Genomic DNA, 12,681 nt, shown 5'->3' on the forward strand with positions numbered 1-12,681 from the left:
GCTGCACCCGCCGCTTTGTGAAGGGGGCCCTCCTGACCGAGGTACGGAGACTGGGAAAGGGTGTGGGTGCCCCAGAGGTAGGAGCCAGCACGTCCAGACGCTCGGTGTGTGCTGTCTGGGTGGAAAACCGCATCTGAAGCCAGGCCGAATTACACCAGTTTCTAAGACATTCCTCAACCATGTTAGGCAAAAGAGTCCCCGCTGACGAGCTGGGGTAGAAAGAAACCTGATATAATTTTGGAAAAACCTTCGAGAAAGAAGGTTCTCACAGCTGCTTAGCCTCTCCTGACATTCAGGGTTGGGGGTGGTCCCAGGCCACAAGGAGGAGATTGATGGGTCTAGGGGTGCCAAGGAAAGGGCTGAGGCTCTGCAGTACCGGGGGGCTCTGTTCCTCACTCCCCTCAGGGATCTAGAAAGAGAAGGAGAAGCAGCCATCTGAACCCGATAGAAATAGAAGTCCCCTCCCTCTTCCCGGGCTATTTGTTGAATTATTGTTATTATTTCACATTAACAGCCAGCCTGGACTCTTGCATTTGGCTGCTGTGTTGGAAACCTAGATACAGACTAGAGTGGGAACCAGGCACATAGGAGGCTGAGGTTTCGGAGCTCAGCCAGGCCTCCTGGGCGGGGGGTGCAGAACCCGAGCAGGGGGAGACAGGCAGCCGTGTGGAGCCCTGGAGATCGGAGCCTGGGCCTCCCACAGGGCGTGGCCATTGACACGGCTCCTCCTGAGGGTATCAGTGAGCCTGGTAACCCAGCCATCCGTCTGCCTCCTCGTGTCTCTCTGACTTGCTAGGCATTGATTTCCTGAATGGCGGTCATTGGCAAAGGCAGTGGGACGACCTAATTTTGACAGCTCTTTTGACCTGAAGCCAAACCCCATCTAAGTCCAGCAGATGGAAGAGGCTGAAAAACGTCCAATCGGTGAGGGCTAAAAAGACATGCTGAGCGAGGGGACAGGTTCCGGCACTGGAGGTGGGGCAAGGAGAGGACTTTAGTGGGCCCCTGGGATTTGATTAAGGAGATGAAGATGGGTGGAGAGCGATGGAGAGGGCGTCCCAGGAACAGAAGAAAGCAGGCAACAAAGGTGTGGAGGTCAGGAGGACCGAGCCCCATCAGAGAACTCTGGTGGGCAAGCAGGCTGTGAGGAGAGGGGGCGGGCAGGCTGCAGGCCCCAAGGCCAGGCCGGGAGGAGTTGGAGTTCTGTGCTGTCTGGGCGGTGGGAACTGGGGAGGATTTGTGAGATTCCAGAAAATATGAACAGAGTGAAAACAAAGCAGAAGACAACCAGCACCCAGCATTGGTTCAGTCATTCTGTAACGCACTATCGGCTTCCCACTCTGTGCGAGGCACTGCTCTAGCTCTGAGGCTGTGCAGTGAGCAGCTGGGCCACAGGCCCCTGGAGCATGCGTCGCACTGCAGTGGAGCCTGGAGGAGAAGAGCACAGCCCGTGTGAGGTCAGGCGGTGGGAAGCGTGCTGAGGAAATTGCAGCCACGAGGGATGAAGTGACCTGTTCCGTTTGGGCATTGGGCTGTAGCTTAGATGGCTCACAAGTCACCTTTTCACTCCATGTTGCTTCTGCCTGTTGACCTGGAGGGCAACATTCACCCACAAGCAATTCACCCCATCTGTTGTCTGCTGGTACATTCTCTCTCCACCTACCCTCGAACGATGGTTTGGGGCCCTGGCAACAATTGCACTGTTTCCAGGGAGGTGGTTTAGGTTCTCTGCTGAGATGGCCGGGAGGGCCTTAAGACCCAGCAGTGAGTCCAGGAGCTCAGGACCCTTTGGAATGGCCCTGAGCCCTGAAAACTGATGCATTCCTTTCTCTCCTGCTCTCCAGGCCAGCACTTGGAACCCCTAGGGACCTTGTCTCTGTTCCTTAGGCCCCACCCACCTTTCCTGACCCTGAGGCTGTGCCTAATGGGTGTGACAGACATACACTGGGGCCTATGAGCATGGCCTCTCTGGGCCTTAATTTCCCATCTGCAGAGTGAGGACTCAGTGAATGGTTCCTAGGCTTCCCCTGAGATCCTAAATTAAACTTTAAAAAGCATAGAGACTAGCACCGGGTGGCCAGCTTTTTATTTTGACAAGCAAGGGCATGAAAAAGAAACTGTCAAATCCCAGCTCTATCATCAGCGTCGTTTCATTAAAAGGGCATATTCTCACCCAACAAAGAGCGATGGCACCGCGTTAAAGAAAAGGACAGTTTTCCCCTGGAGAGGAGTGTGGGCGGCTTTCCCTGGCACATCCATTACGTTGTGCTGCGCATCTATTTTCAGACTGCTGCCTGGAGCCGTGGCCCACCCCTCAGGGACCACAGGACCAGAGGCCAGTGAACCATCCTCCCACCCGAACCGGATCCGCTTCCCGATTCACAGGTGGCCACGGGCTTCCCTCCTCCTCCTGCTTCTCCCCTCTTGACCCGTCCACTGTCTCCCTCTGTAGCAAGCCCTTTCTGGAAGTGGGAACATTTCCCAATTGTCCTGGGCTGCTTTTCAGGAGCCAGGAGAAGGTGGGGCAGAGGGAGGGCCCATCGCCTCTGATGAGATGAGCTGGTCGCTTGAGGATTTAAACTCGGCATCTTTGGGTAGCATTCAGGCGTTCCTCAACCATGTTCACACCCTCTTTTGGATTCAGTTTGCCTTTTTCTCCGCTAACTTGAGTCATAAAAGCTAACGTGGCCATGGCATGGAAATGTCTGCCTTCTTTTATGAAAATGAGGGTGGGTTTCCTGTAGTTACCCATTTCATAACTAAGTTTCCTTAGTTATCCATATCTAGTCCGTCTTGACTAGAAACCAGATTAGGCCTCCCCTTGGGTGAAGTGGACAGAGATCAAGTTTGCCGTTTGGAAAATATGGATTCACAACCCGATCAGTTTGTTATTAGCTGATCAGAACTGGGGAAGTGGTTGTTCAAGGTCATGCCTGGCGCTTAGCTGATAATAACTGCTATTTACTGAGCCCCACCAAAGGGCTTTGCATTCCTGCATCATCATGGTGGATTCTTACAGATGCTCGTGGAGGAAGGAAACTGAGGCTAGGAAGGAGTGACTTGCTTCCCACTCCTCTCGGCCTCGTGGGGCTCTCCACAGCTTCTTGTGTTTCTGCCCTGTGCGGCCTTTGGCTCTTCCTTAACGAAGGAAGGGAACCGACCACACAAGTTCTAAGGCCTCTCACAGCTCTGACCTCAACAGATCTGTGACTCTGAGATTCATTTCATTTTTTAAAAACTTTTTTTTTGAAGGGCCTTGAGTGCTCTCCGTGAAACCAGAAGTTGTACTAAATCGCCTTTCCATGAAACGTAAGGCTCTTCCGACAAGGAAAGGGACGGTATGGAGCTCACTGGGCCTCAGTAAAGCCACGGTGCTAACCATGGATCTTCAGAAAGCCTTCGTGCCTCAGTTGTTCATCTTCAAAATGGGGATAATGGAGCCTAATGTGCAGTATTGTGAACAGGATTAACCAAGATAACACAGGGCATTCAGAAAAGGATACCCATTAGTAATCCATCTGAACTTCCGGCCCTGCCTCAGACTTGCCTGGTGCGATTACAAGTTCTTGCTCTACTGGAAAACAAATGTGCTGTTTGTCTTCCCACCGGGCCGCTGTGACGGTTTTCTTGCCTGGGCGGTGCCTGAGCTGCTCTGCCCAGGCAGGTCAGGCTGCCCTGCACACTGGCAGCAGAGCCACGGCCTCTTTGCCGGTGAGCGGGCTGACACGCGCCCAGCCCAGGCCACTCTGGCTGAGGGAGCAGCGCTGCGGTCTCTGCTAGTCCCCTTCTAAGTCTCTAAGGCCCTGACATGAACTCTGGATTGTCATTTTATGTTCCCGTTTCATTAAGCTGATTGAAGGAAAAGGAAATAATAATTTTGCAGAGGTCAGGTATTTTTTTTAAAAATGTTTTTACTGATTTCAGAGAGGAAGGGAGAGGGTGAGATAGAAACATCAATAATGAGAGAGAATCATTGATTGGCTGCCTCCTGCACGCCCCACACTGGGGATTAAGCCCGCAACCCGGACATATGCCCCAACTGGGAATTGAACAGTGACCTCCTGGTTCATAGGTTGATGCTCAACCACTGAGCCACACAGGCTGGGCAGATGTGAGGTATTAACTGAGATGTATGTCTTGGTTCTGAAAGTGTGGGGTTGACATTAATTTTGAGCAGCACATATGGCCATTGGTGAACACCTCCCATGGATATTATGTCTAATGGGTCATTCCATTCCCAGGTTGGAACCCCCACCCCTAGGCCATTTCTCCAGCTCCCTGTCCATTCATGGCTATCCAGATTGAGATGTCTGTAGTGCAGAGTTATTTAGAAGCCCAGAGGGTGATTGCCTCTGTGGCAGTAAGCAGCAGCATTTCATAAGGAGATCCCTTCTCTTCTTGTACTTTTTGCCTATCCCAAGGCAGTAAGGGACAGAAGAAAAACATGGCCTTCAGTCTCAGAATAGACTGGGTTTAAATTTCAGCTCTGCCACTAACAAGATGAGTGACCTTGGAAATTACCAGACGTCTGTGGGCCTCATAGCAGTCCTGCCTTTCAGACGTGTAAGATGGTGCTAAAGCACCAAGTAGAGAAGGTGGCCCCTCGGCGCACTGCCCTCCCCGAGCATTTCACACCGCCAGACACGCGTTAGTGAGGGACTTACACTTCAGACCTCAAGGTTGAGCCGGACAGAACCTTGGGGAGTGTTTGCACAGCCCCTTGAATTTGAGACAGGAAACCTGAGGCACAGCGATGGTAAGCGACTTGTTAAAGGTCAGCTGGCCTTTTCTGCTGTCACCTTTTTCCTCCCACAAAGACTGATGAAGGGCAGTTGTTCACAAGGCTCAGGGAGCTCCTAGCAGCGAGAACCTTAGGAAGACTCTGGGTGGAGCCCGTCTCCTCTGCTGCCCTGCTTGCCCCGCTCCTGGGTGTCAGAGCCACCACCTCCTCCCTCCTCTCCCTTTGCAGAACTCTCTCATGAAAATCCCAGCTGGTGGTGCCCACATTATGCTTTATTTGCTTGAGCCGCTTAAGGTAATCGGACTAATCCCTAATATGCAGGATTTTCGGTACCTGGGAGGATCCCCTGGCTGGGCCACCCGGCCAGGGTGTGCAAGGGGCTGCCAGGGGATTTCCTCTTGGCCTGTTTGGCAGGAGTGGGGGTGGCTGGAGGACCCTTCTCCAGCGTTTAGGCCCAGTGAAGACCTGGGGCAGCGGGACCAGGACAATGGCCCGCATGGAGGCACTGGAAGCCCCAGTGGTTTGTGGGTATTGAAGTTCAGGCATTTCTGTCTTAGGCCAGCTGTGCCACGGAATGTCATAACCATTGCCAGGAAATAAAGCATCTTCTCAAAGCTGAACCGGGCCTATGGATTTGTACTGAATGGATTTCAAACTCGTTTTTCCCCCTCCCACAGAAAACCCCTTCACAGAGAAGTGGTTTAGCACAAACCTTCAGTAGGTGGGAACTGCGCAGTGGAGATCAGTGCGGGGCAGCCTCCCAGACCCGGGATGAGGAGCCAGTGTTTGAAGAACCGGGACACGTCAGCCCAGAGCTCTCCACCTCCGCCATCCCTCTGATAGGAGAGCAAGGCTCTTCTGCTTGGTACTGAGCTCTGGGCAGCCGCATGCGGGGCTGCTGGGTCAGTTTTGACAGATGAGAGAGGGCAGGGAGAGGGGGATGGAATGAGGATGGGGGTTCCAGGCAGAAAGGAGAAGTAACTCAGAAGCAGAACCTGTCAGTGCAGACTCAGGGGAAATGGCTTTCGGACCTCAACCAGGACAAAGTAAGACACAAGAAGAGGACAGGTGGATATTTCCTGGGTCCTTTTTTCCCCAACAGCCCCCTGGAAATCCAGCACCCCGGAATGTTCGGTGGTACCACGGCCATAAAGTGGAGGGTCCAGGCATGGGCTTCCAGAGATACAAGTGTCCCTGCTGGGCTCTGCTCTGCCCCAGAGGGATCAGGGGAGGCTGTTCCTAGCAGACCCTCAGGGCGCTGGGCCCAGAGGGCAGGCGATACAGCCCCTGGGATGTGGGCAGCACCCAGGGGGGCTGCCTCTTCTCCTCGGCTGGCATCCGCATGGGAACCTCCGTGCTCAGCAAGAGGGCTTCCCGGCCTGTCTACTCGGCCACGTTCATTCCCAGTTCGATGCTCTGCTCCAGGAAGGGTGATTTATGGTTCTGCGCTGGTTCTTGGCCGAGAAAGAAACAGTGATTCTCTGTCCTTGATGTAACCGCCCTCTCAAGGCCCGGGGACCTTGAAGCAGGGCCTTTGTGGTACATGAGGTACCCAGCCTGCGTGGGGTGAATTTGTGCTCAGGGTTTATGGTACTAACCCTTCCATGGGCACTTACAGCAGCCCGTCCTCCGCACACATTATCCCGTTTGCTCCTCCTGCTGTCCCCGGGAGGACGTCAGGACAGGTACTTGTCTCTTCTTGGTGTCAGACAGCTGGGTTTAAATTCCGGCTGAGCCCTCCTGAGCCAGCTACTTAACCCTCACGGCCGTTGAGTGAGCTCTTACCTGCCTCACAGTTACTGTGGTGCTACTCAGAAACGGCAGCCAGTGCTGTTATCATCGCTACTTATTAATGATCACTCTATTCTAGGTGTTGTGCCTGCCAAGGGTTGACTTCCTATTGGCTGCAGGTCTCCTTCTTCCCCTCCCTCCCTCCTTCCCTCCCTCCCTCCCTCCCTCCCTCCCTCCCTCCCTCCCTCCCTCCCTCCCTCCCTCCCTGACTTTCACTAAGATGTGCCAAGTGCTTACTCTGAGCTCCTAACCTGTCAGTGTTGAGGACACAGCAGTGAACACGAGACAATTGTTTTCTCTCATTGAGTTTACAGGCAGTAAATGATAGTTAAAGTATGCAGCTTCCAGATGGTGGTATAAATGCTCCGAGGAGGCACAGAGCACGGATGGGGAGTGATCAGGGTGGGGTGGCTGTCATTTTCAATGGGGCGGGCAGGGAAGCCCTCACTAATATGGTATCAATGCCCGAGCAAGGCGAGGGGGCAGCCACGTGGCCATCTGGGCAGGGGGAGCAGCCAGTGCCATCAGCCCTGGACGGGTGGGCCTGGCGCGTTCTGGCAGCGCAGGGAGGCTGGTGTGGCTGGAGAGAGGGAGGGAGTGGGAGACTCGTGGGATGATGGCAGGAGTGGGACAGGTTGGGTTGGGAGGGGTGCACGGAGTGAAGTCGATGACGCGCTGTGATTGGGACCAGAAGGCCCAGGAGGGTGTCGGCAGGGTAGTGACAGGATCTGATTTACATTTTTAGGAGTAGCTTTCCTCCCGGATGATCAGTGCAGAAGCAACTTCCCAGACCTGGGATGAGGAGCCGGTGTTTGAAGAGCCGAGACAATTAAACCTGGGACAGACTTCCTATCTGGGGGCAGCCTCAGGAGGGAGCAGCGAGGGGGTACTGGAATCTTCCTGGCTGCTGGCCCCGACCCCCCGCTGCAGTCACTCAGCAGGTGTGGTGCCCAGGGCGGGCCTTGGCACCTGGCTTGGCCTCACAGATGTGGGTGGGAGCTCACTCACTTGTGAGTGAGTCCAGCTGGGCAGGAGCAGGTATGGTGGCTGCTCACAGGGAGGGTGTGGCCAGCATGGTGGCCACTGGCAGGATTGGCAATCCCAGCATCTTTTTGGGGTGCAGGGCAGTAAATGGGCCCTGCCCTGCAAGGTGCAGGTGAGTGGGAGTCTGTTGAACCATATGCTGAGTGAGGCCTGGCTTTGGGGTCCGGGACCCCTTTCTCCAGAGCAGCACTGCTTCCTGCTCAGAGCCAGGGGGCGGCAATGCCAGCGTTGCCCACCTTCACCAGGCAGTGGGCACTTGAGAAAGTGCTGGGTTCCCCCGTCCAGCTTACAAGGCTGCCCTCAGCACTGTCCACAGAAGAGGCTTCGCGAAATGAAGTGACTTGTCCACGGACACGCAGAGAAGCTGGGCCTGGAGTGGGTATCCTTCCGTCCTCAGAGCTTCTCCTCCACCCCACAAACCCCAGGTTCCTGCATACTGGGTCTAATTCAGGAAGGACAGGGGTAGACAAGGCCCAGGTCTGAGGGTGGGGCTGTGGGGTCCTGGGATTACAATGGGCTGGCTCTCTGGTGCTGGGTCAGGGCCGCTCCTGCTGCTGGGGAAAGCTAGTCCTTCGAGAACAAGAAAGGCTGCTCCTGCTGTGGCCCCCGCACCCAAACCTGGGGCCTGGCCAGGGGCGGCCTCTGGCAGTCCTGGGAATGCCAGGCTGCAGGCTGCAGGCGGGAGCTGGTTGGGAGTGAGGGCTTCTCTTGGCTAGACTTGGAGGAGGCTTCTTGCTGGGGAGGCAACAAGAGATAAGGGACAGAGTCAGCTGGGGGTCTCCGTCTTGGCTTGAGGGTTGCCTGGCTGGGTGGGGGACCCTGAGCATGTGGCTTCCCCACACTCTCTGCCTCTGGCCCTCAGTGGTCTCATCTCTACAGTGAGGGAGGGTTGGCATCTGAAGGTGTTGCTGAGGTCCCTTCTTCAGCTTTAGTCTTTGACCTGGTGACTCAGAGGAAATGTCCAAACATCCAACAGATAGGCGCTTCCTATAGTGAGTACCCGTGACTGTGGTCGGTCAGGCCCTTGGCCACAGGTGACAGGACAGGTGAGGACCTCTGTGGCTGTGTCAACAGGAAGTCCCTAGGGCAAATGCTACTGAAAAGAATGGGGAGAAGGCAAAAAAGTGGGTGAAACCATGTGCCTGGGCCCAGCCATGTGAGAGGCGGCCCATGTGGACTGGAGTGAGGGAACTGCCGGCCAGCCTGCTCCCCAGGATCCCCGGCCTCCTGCTCCGGCACCTTGCCCTGCTGCCCTCCTCACTGCCTGGGCACTGAGATGAGATGCTGTCCCATGTTGTCCCCGGAGGCAGCTGTGGCTCGTTTCACACAGACTCTGGTGGGAGAGAGAGCACGGCTGGAGGAAGGAGTGGCCTCCCAAGCAAGACTGAGCCCCTTTCTCAGGGCGTAGCTACAGCAGGACCCTCACATTCCAGGACATCACCCTGCCCCTCTCCCCCATCGCCTCTTTCCTGTGCAGTGGGAAGTGGAGTTTTGGGGACCAAGCGCTGTCCCCCTGAGGCAGTGCCCTGGGGCCCAGCAGGCCACCTCTCTCTGGTCCTGTCTCCTCGTCCCCAGTGGAGCATGGAGTTAGGGGGGATCTCAGGGGTCACTTGGTCCAGGGCTGACCTGGGAGTGCCACACAGCTCCTGCTGGAACCCCTCTCGAAGTCGGGGACCTTACCTCCCAGGCGCCCATTATCTAGTGAAGGGCCAAAGCCGTTAGAACCTACACCGTTTACCCTCCGCTCTGTAAGTGTTTATTTCGGTTTCACTCTGGGCCAGTGAAGCCTGTAGGGATGCAGCTTCCACTGTACCCTCAGGGGCAACCAGTCCCATCAGTGGGCAGTGGGCACTCGATCTCGGGCAGCTCTGACTGCCGCGTGCCAGACACCACGGCAAGCGCTGGGCATTGCTTATCTCACGTCAGCTGTGCCACCACCTTAATGGGCCGGCATGCCTGTCCCCTTTACATGGAGGAGGCCGAGGCTCCGGAGCTAACGTGCCCAAGCAGCAGTCCGCTTGTCAGTGGTGGGTGGGCTCTCTGCTTCCCCTGAGATACCTGCCCTCAGTTGCCCTGTCTGTAAAATGGGGCTCATGCCGCCTCCTGTTGGATTTATTAGAAGCTCCCATCAGGATCACGCATAGAAAGCAGCTAATTGGTAGCTGCTGACACCCAGCCTGGCTTGATGAGTGGTGGCCAGTCACCATTACAGTGGGCTCTGCGCCTTACCTCTCCTCCCCGCTGTGTGTCCCAGCCCCCCTCTCCTGAGCATGGGGTTACAGTCCCTGCTCCCTGTAAGGGATGCTTGGGCCAGAGTGAGGTCAGAGTGCAGAGGCTCTCTCCGCTGGCACCAGGCTTTGTGGGGCTCAGGCCTCCTCGCTCCCTCTCCCTGCCACTCCCCCAGACCTGCCTCCCACCCCTGCAATTAAGCTCACAGCACCCAGTGTAAGCAAATAATAACAAGGGCATTATCTCCCTTTGGTCTGTGCTTTTCTTTGCCTATCGTGAAGTAATTAGGTAATGAATGCCTGTGAAACAATAGGTGAGAGGGCTAACCGGAGAGCGGTATCTGCCATATAGGTTTGTGCTGTGAATTATTAAGGGGCTGAAACCACTGTGACTGGAGAGGACTTCCTGCCGCCCTCCCCCTCCCCCTCCCCCCGGCCCTTTTCATGCAGACTCTCTCCTCCAGGGTCGGCCTGGTGGCTGGAATCCTACCCCCATGGGTTGAGGAGCAGAGAGCTAGCCCTTCAGTCACCCCGCCTCCCCCACAAGGTCAGAAATGTCCCTGGGAGACACTGCTCAGGAGGAAACACAAAAGCCTCTGATTTGAGGGCCTTCTCCCTGCCCAGCTCCTCCCTGTCCACCCAGGCTGTCTGGTTCTGTGCCGGGTGCCGGGAGGGGCTGGGAAAGGGCTGGGTGTCCAGATGCAGGTCCTAGTTCAGATCAGAGCAGGGTTGATCAAGCCATGCCAGGATGAACAGGAGCGGGGGTTCTCAAAGTGGGGCGCCCAGACCACAGCATCAGGATCACCTGGGAACTTGTCAGAAATACAGGTGTGGGGATGGGGCCCAGCATGGGGTTAACAAGTCCTCCAAGTGGTTCTGAGCCCCCTCAAGTTTGAGAGCCACTGCTGGAGTGTCAGTGGCTGGAGGAGAAGCAGGAGGCTGTGGGACTCATTAATTGAACGTGTATTAAGGCCCGAGGGTGCTGTTTAATCCCCATCAATATTGCCCCATCTTGCAGGGCAGGTCCCACAGGGGTGGGGGAGCTGAATCTGCACCCTCAGTTACTAAGGTTGTCCCTGAATCTAGGGCTTCCTCCTCCAGGACACCCATCTGTGCAGAGTCTGCACATGGCTGACACTTGGGTTCCCACCAGGCCACTGAGCCTGGCCCTGGGTGGCTCTGGCACTGGGCTCCACAGATGTCAGCAGGTGGCCCCCAAATATACCACAGCCACTTCTGGCCCCCTCTTGGACTGTTCTAGCTCCGTGGGGCCCAGCTCACTTGGAAATAAAACATGAGCACCCCGTATTGCTGGCGCTGTTTCTGTCTTCCCAGCTCCCCAGCCAGTGTGGGGAGAGCAGGCCTTGGAGCAGCTTCCTGCCAGCCTGCGGGTCCCCAGGAGGATGACTCATCGGTGCTCCCAGCTCTCCTCTCCTCACTCTGCCCCACCCTTGCTCCTCACTGCAGACAAAGACTTTCACCTCTGCCTTTGGTTTCCCCCCTCACTCCAATTCACAATGGTTTCCAGGGGCATTTTTCAAAATATCTGTATCTACAAAAATAATTTCAGTGGGTATTGGAGTAAGGGGCTCAGCTCAGTTACATTTTAAATAAAGAATGGATACATTTTAGTGTAAGTATGTCCATGCAATATTTGGGGACATACGTATGCTGAACATTTATTTGTTGTTTATCTGAAGCTCAAATTTTTTTGGGTGTCTTGTATTTTATTTGGCAGCCCTAAGCCCAGGTTCCATAGTCAGTGAGGGGCTGATACTCATAACCCCTTTCTCGATCCCTCCCTCCCTCCCTCCCTCCCTCCCTCCCTCCCTCCCTCCCTCCCTCCCTCCCTCCCTCCCTCCCTCCCTTCCTTCCTTCCTTCCTTCCTTCCTTCCTTCCTTCCTTCCCTCCTTCCTTCCTTCCATGTTTATTGAGCCAACTGTTTGCCAGGCACTCATTTAGGCATTCATGGTACAGCATCTGGGAGAGGCAGACAGTAAATGAAGTAAGTAAGTGAATTGTAGAGTGTATTAGAGGTTTTGACGCTGTGGAGAAAAATAAAGCAGAACAGCTGTGCTGTAGGGAAAGGCAGGGTTGTAATTTTAAAAAGGTAGCCAGGGAAGACCTTTATTGAAAAGGTGATATTTAAGCAAAGACTTGAGGGAGCAAGTTGTGACCCTTTGTGGGAGAAGAGTATTTGTGGAGAGAGAGGACACATTGCATGCAAAAGAGTTCAGTTTAGGGCGCAGGGCGGGGCTCAGTTGTCTGAGGATGCCAGCCTTGTTTCCTCAGGCACACTTGAGGACATGAAGGGGAATTTGTTGTCTCCTGTAAGGGAAAAGGTCTGGGGTGGATTTCAGGCACAGCTGGATTCAGGTGTTCAAATGATGACATCAGTATTTTATCACTTTTCTGCACTGCCTTCATCCTCAGGGAAGGATTACCTTTCCTGCTTTTCCCAGCGAAAGTCCTGGGCTGGAGTTGTATTGGGCTGGTGTGGATCCTGTGGCCATCCGTGGCCCAGTCACTGTTGCTGGGGGGGTGGAATGATGTGACTGACCAGTCCCAGTTCTTGGAGCCAATGTGGGTCTGTCAGCCCCTTTGGAGCCACCCAGATGGAGATGAGGAAATGAGGGGTTCCTACTGGGCACTCTCGTAAGAAGGGCACCGAGGTTGGGCGGGTGGAGAGAGACCCCAGTCAAAACGCCTTTCCTCCTGAGCTGTACTGTCATTCTTTCTTTCACAAATATACTTTAAGAATAAATAAAAGATTCTTAAAAAAAAGATTTAAAAAACTGATTAAAACCACAACCCATTCCTTTCTCCCTACCCCTGAACTTCCAATCCAGTTCCTACCTGAACTGAGGACCCTTTGAC

At 54.9% G+C, this 12,681-nt stretch overlaps 1 protein-coding gene across 21 annotated transcripts in view; it reads left to right on the top strand.

Moving 5' to 3' along the window:
* The window catches only part of KCNMA1 (potassium calcium-activated channel subfamily M alpha 1), a gene marked incomplete at both ends in the record, with an annotated part of 694,964 nt that overhangs the window by 190,134 nt on the left and 492,149 nt on the right, over positions 1-12,681 (top strand). The window lies entirely within an intron of this gene.

This window comes from Cnephaeus nilssonii (genome assembly GCF_951640355.1).
Source record: "Cnephaeus nilssonii genome assembly, chromosome: 16".
In the NCBI taxonomy this organism is placed as follows: domain Eukaryota; kingdom Metazoa; phylum Chordata; class Mammalia; order Chiroptera; family Vespertilionidae; genus Cnephaeus; species Cnephaeus nilssonii.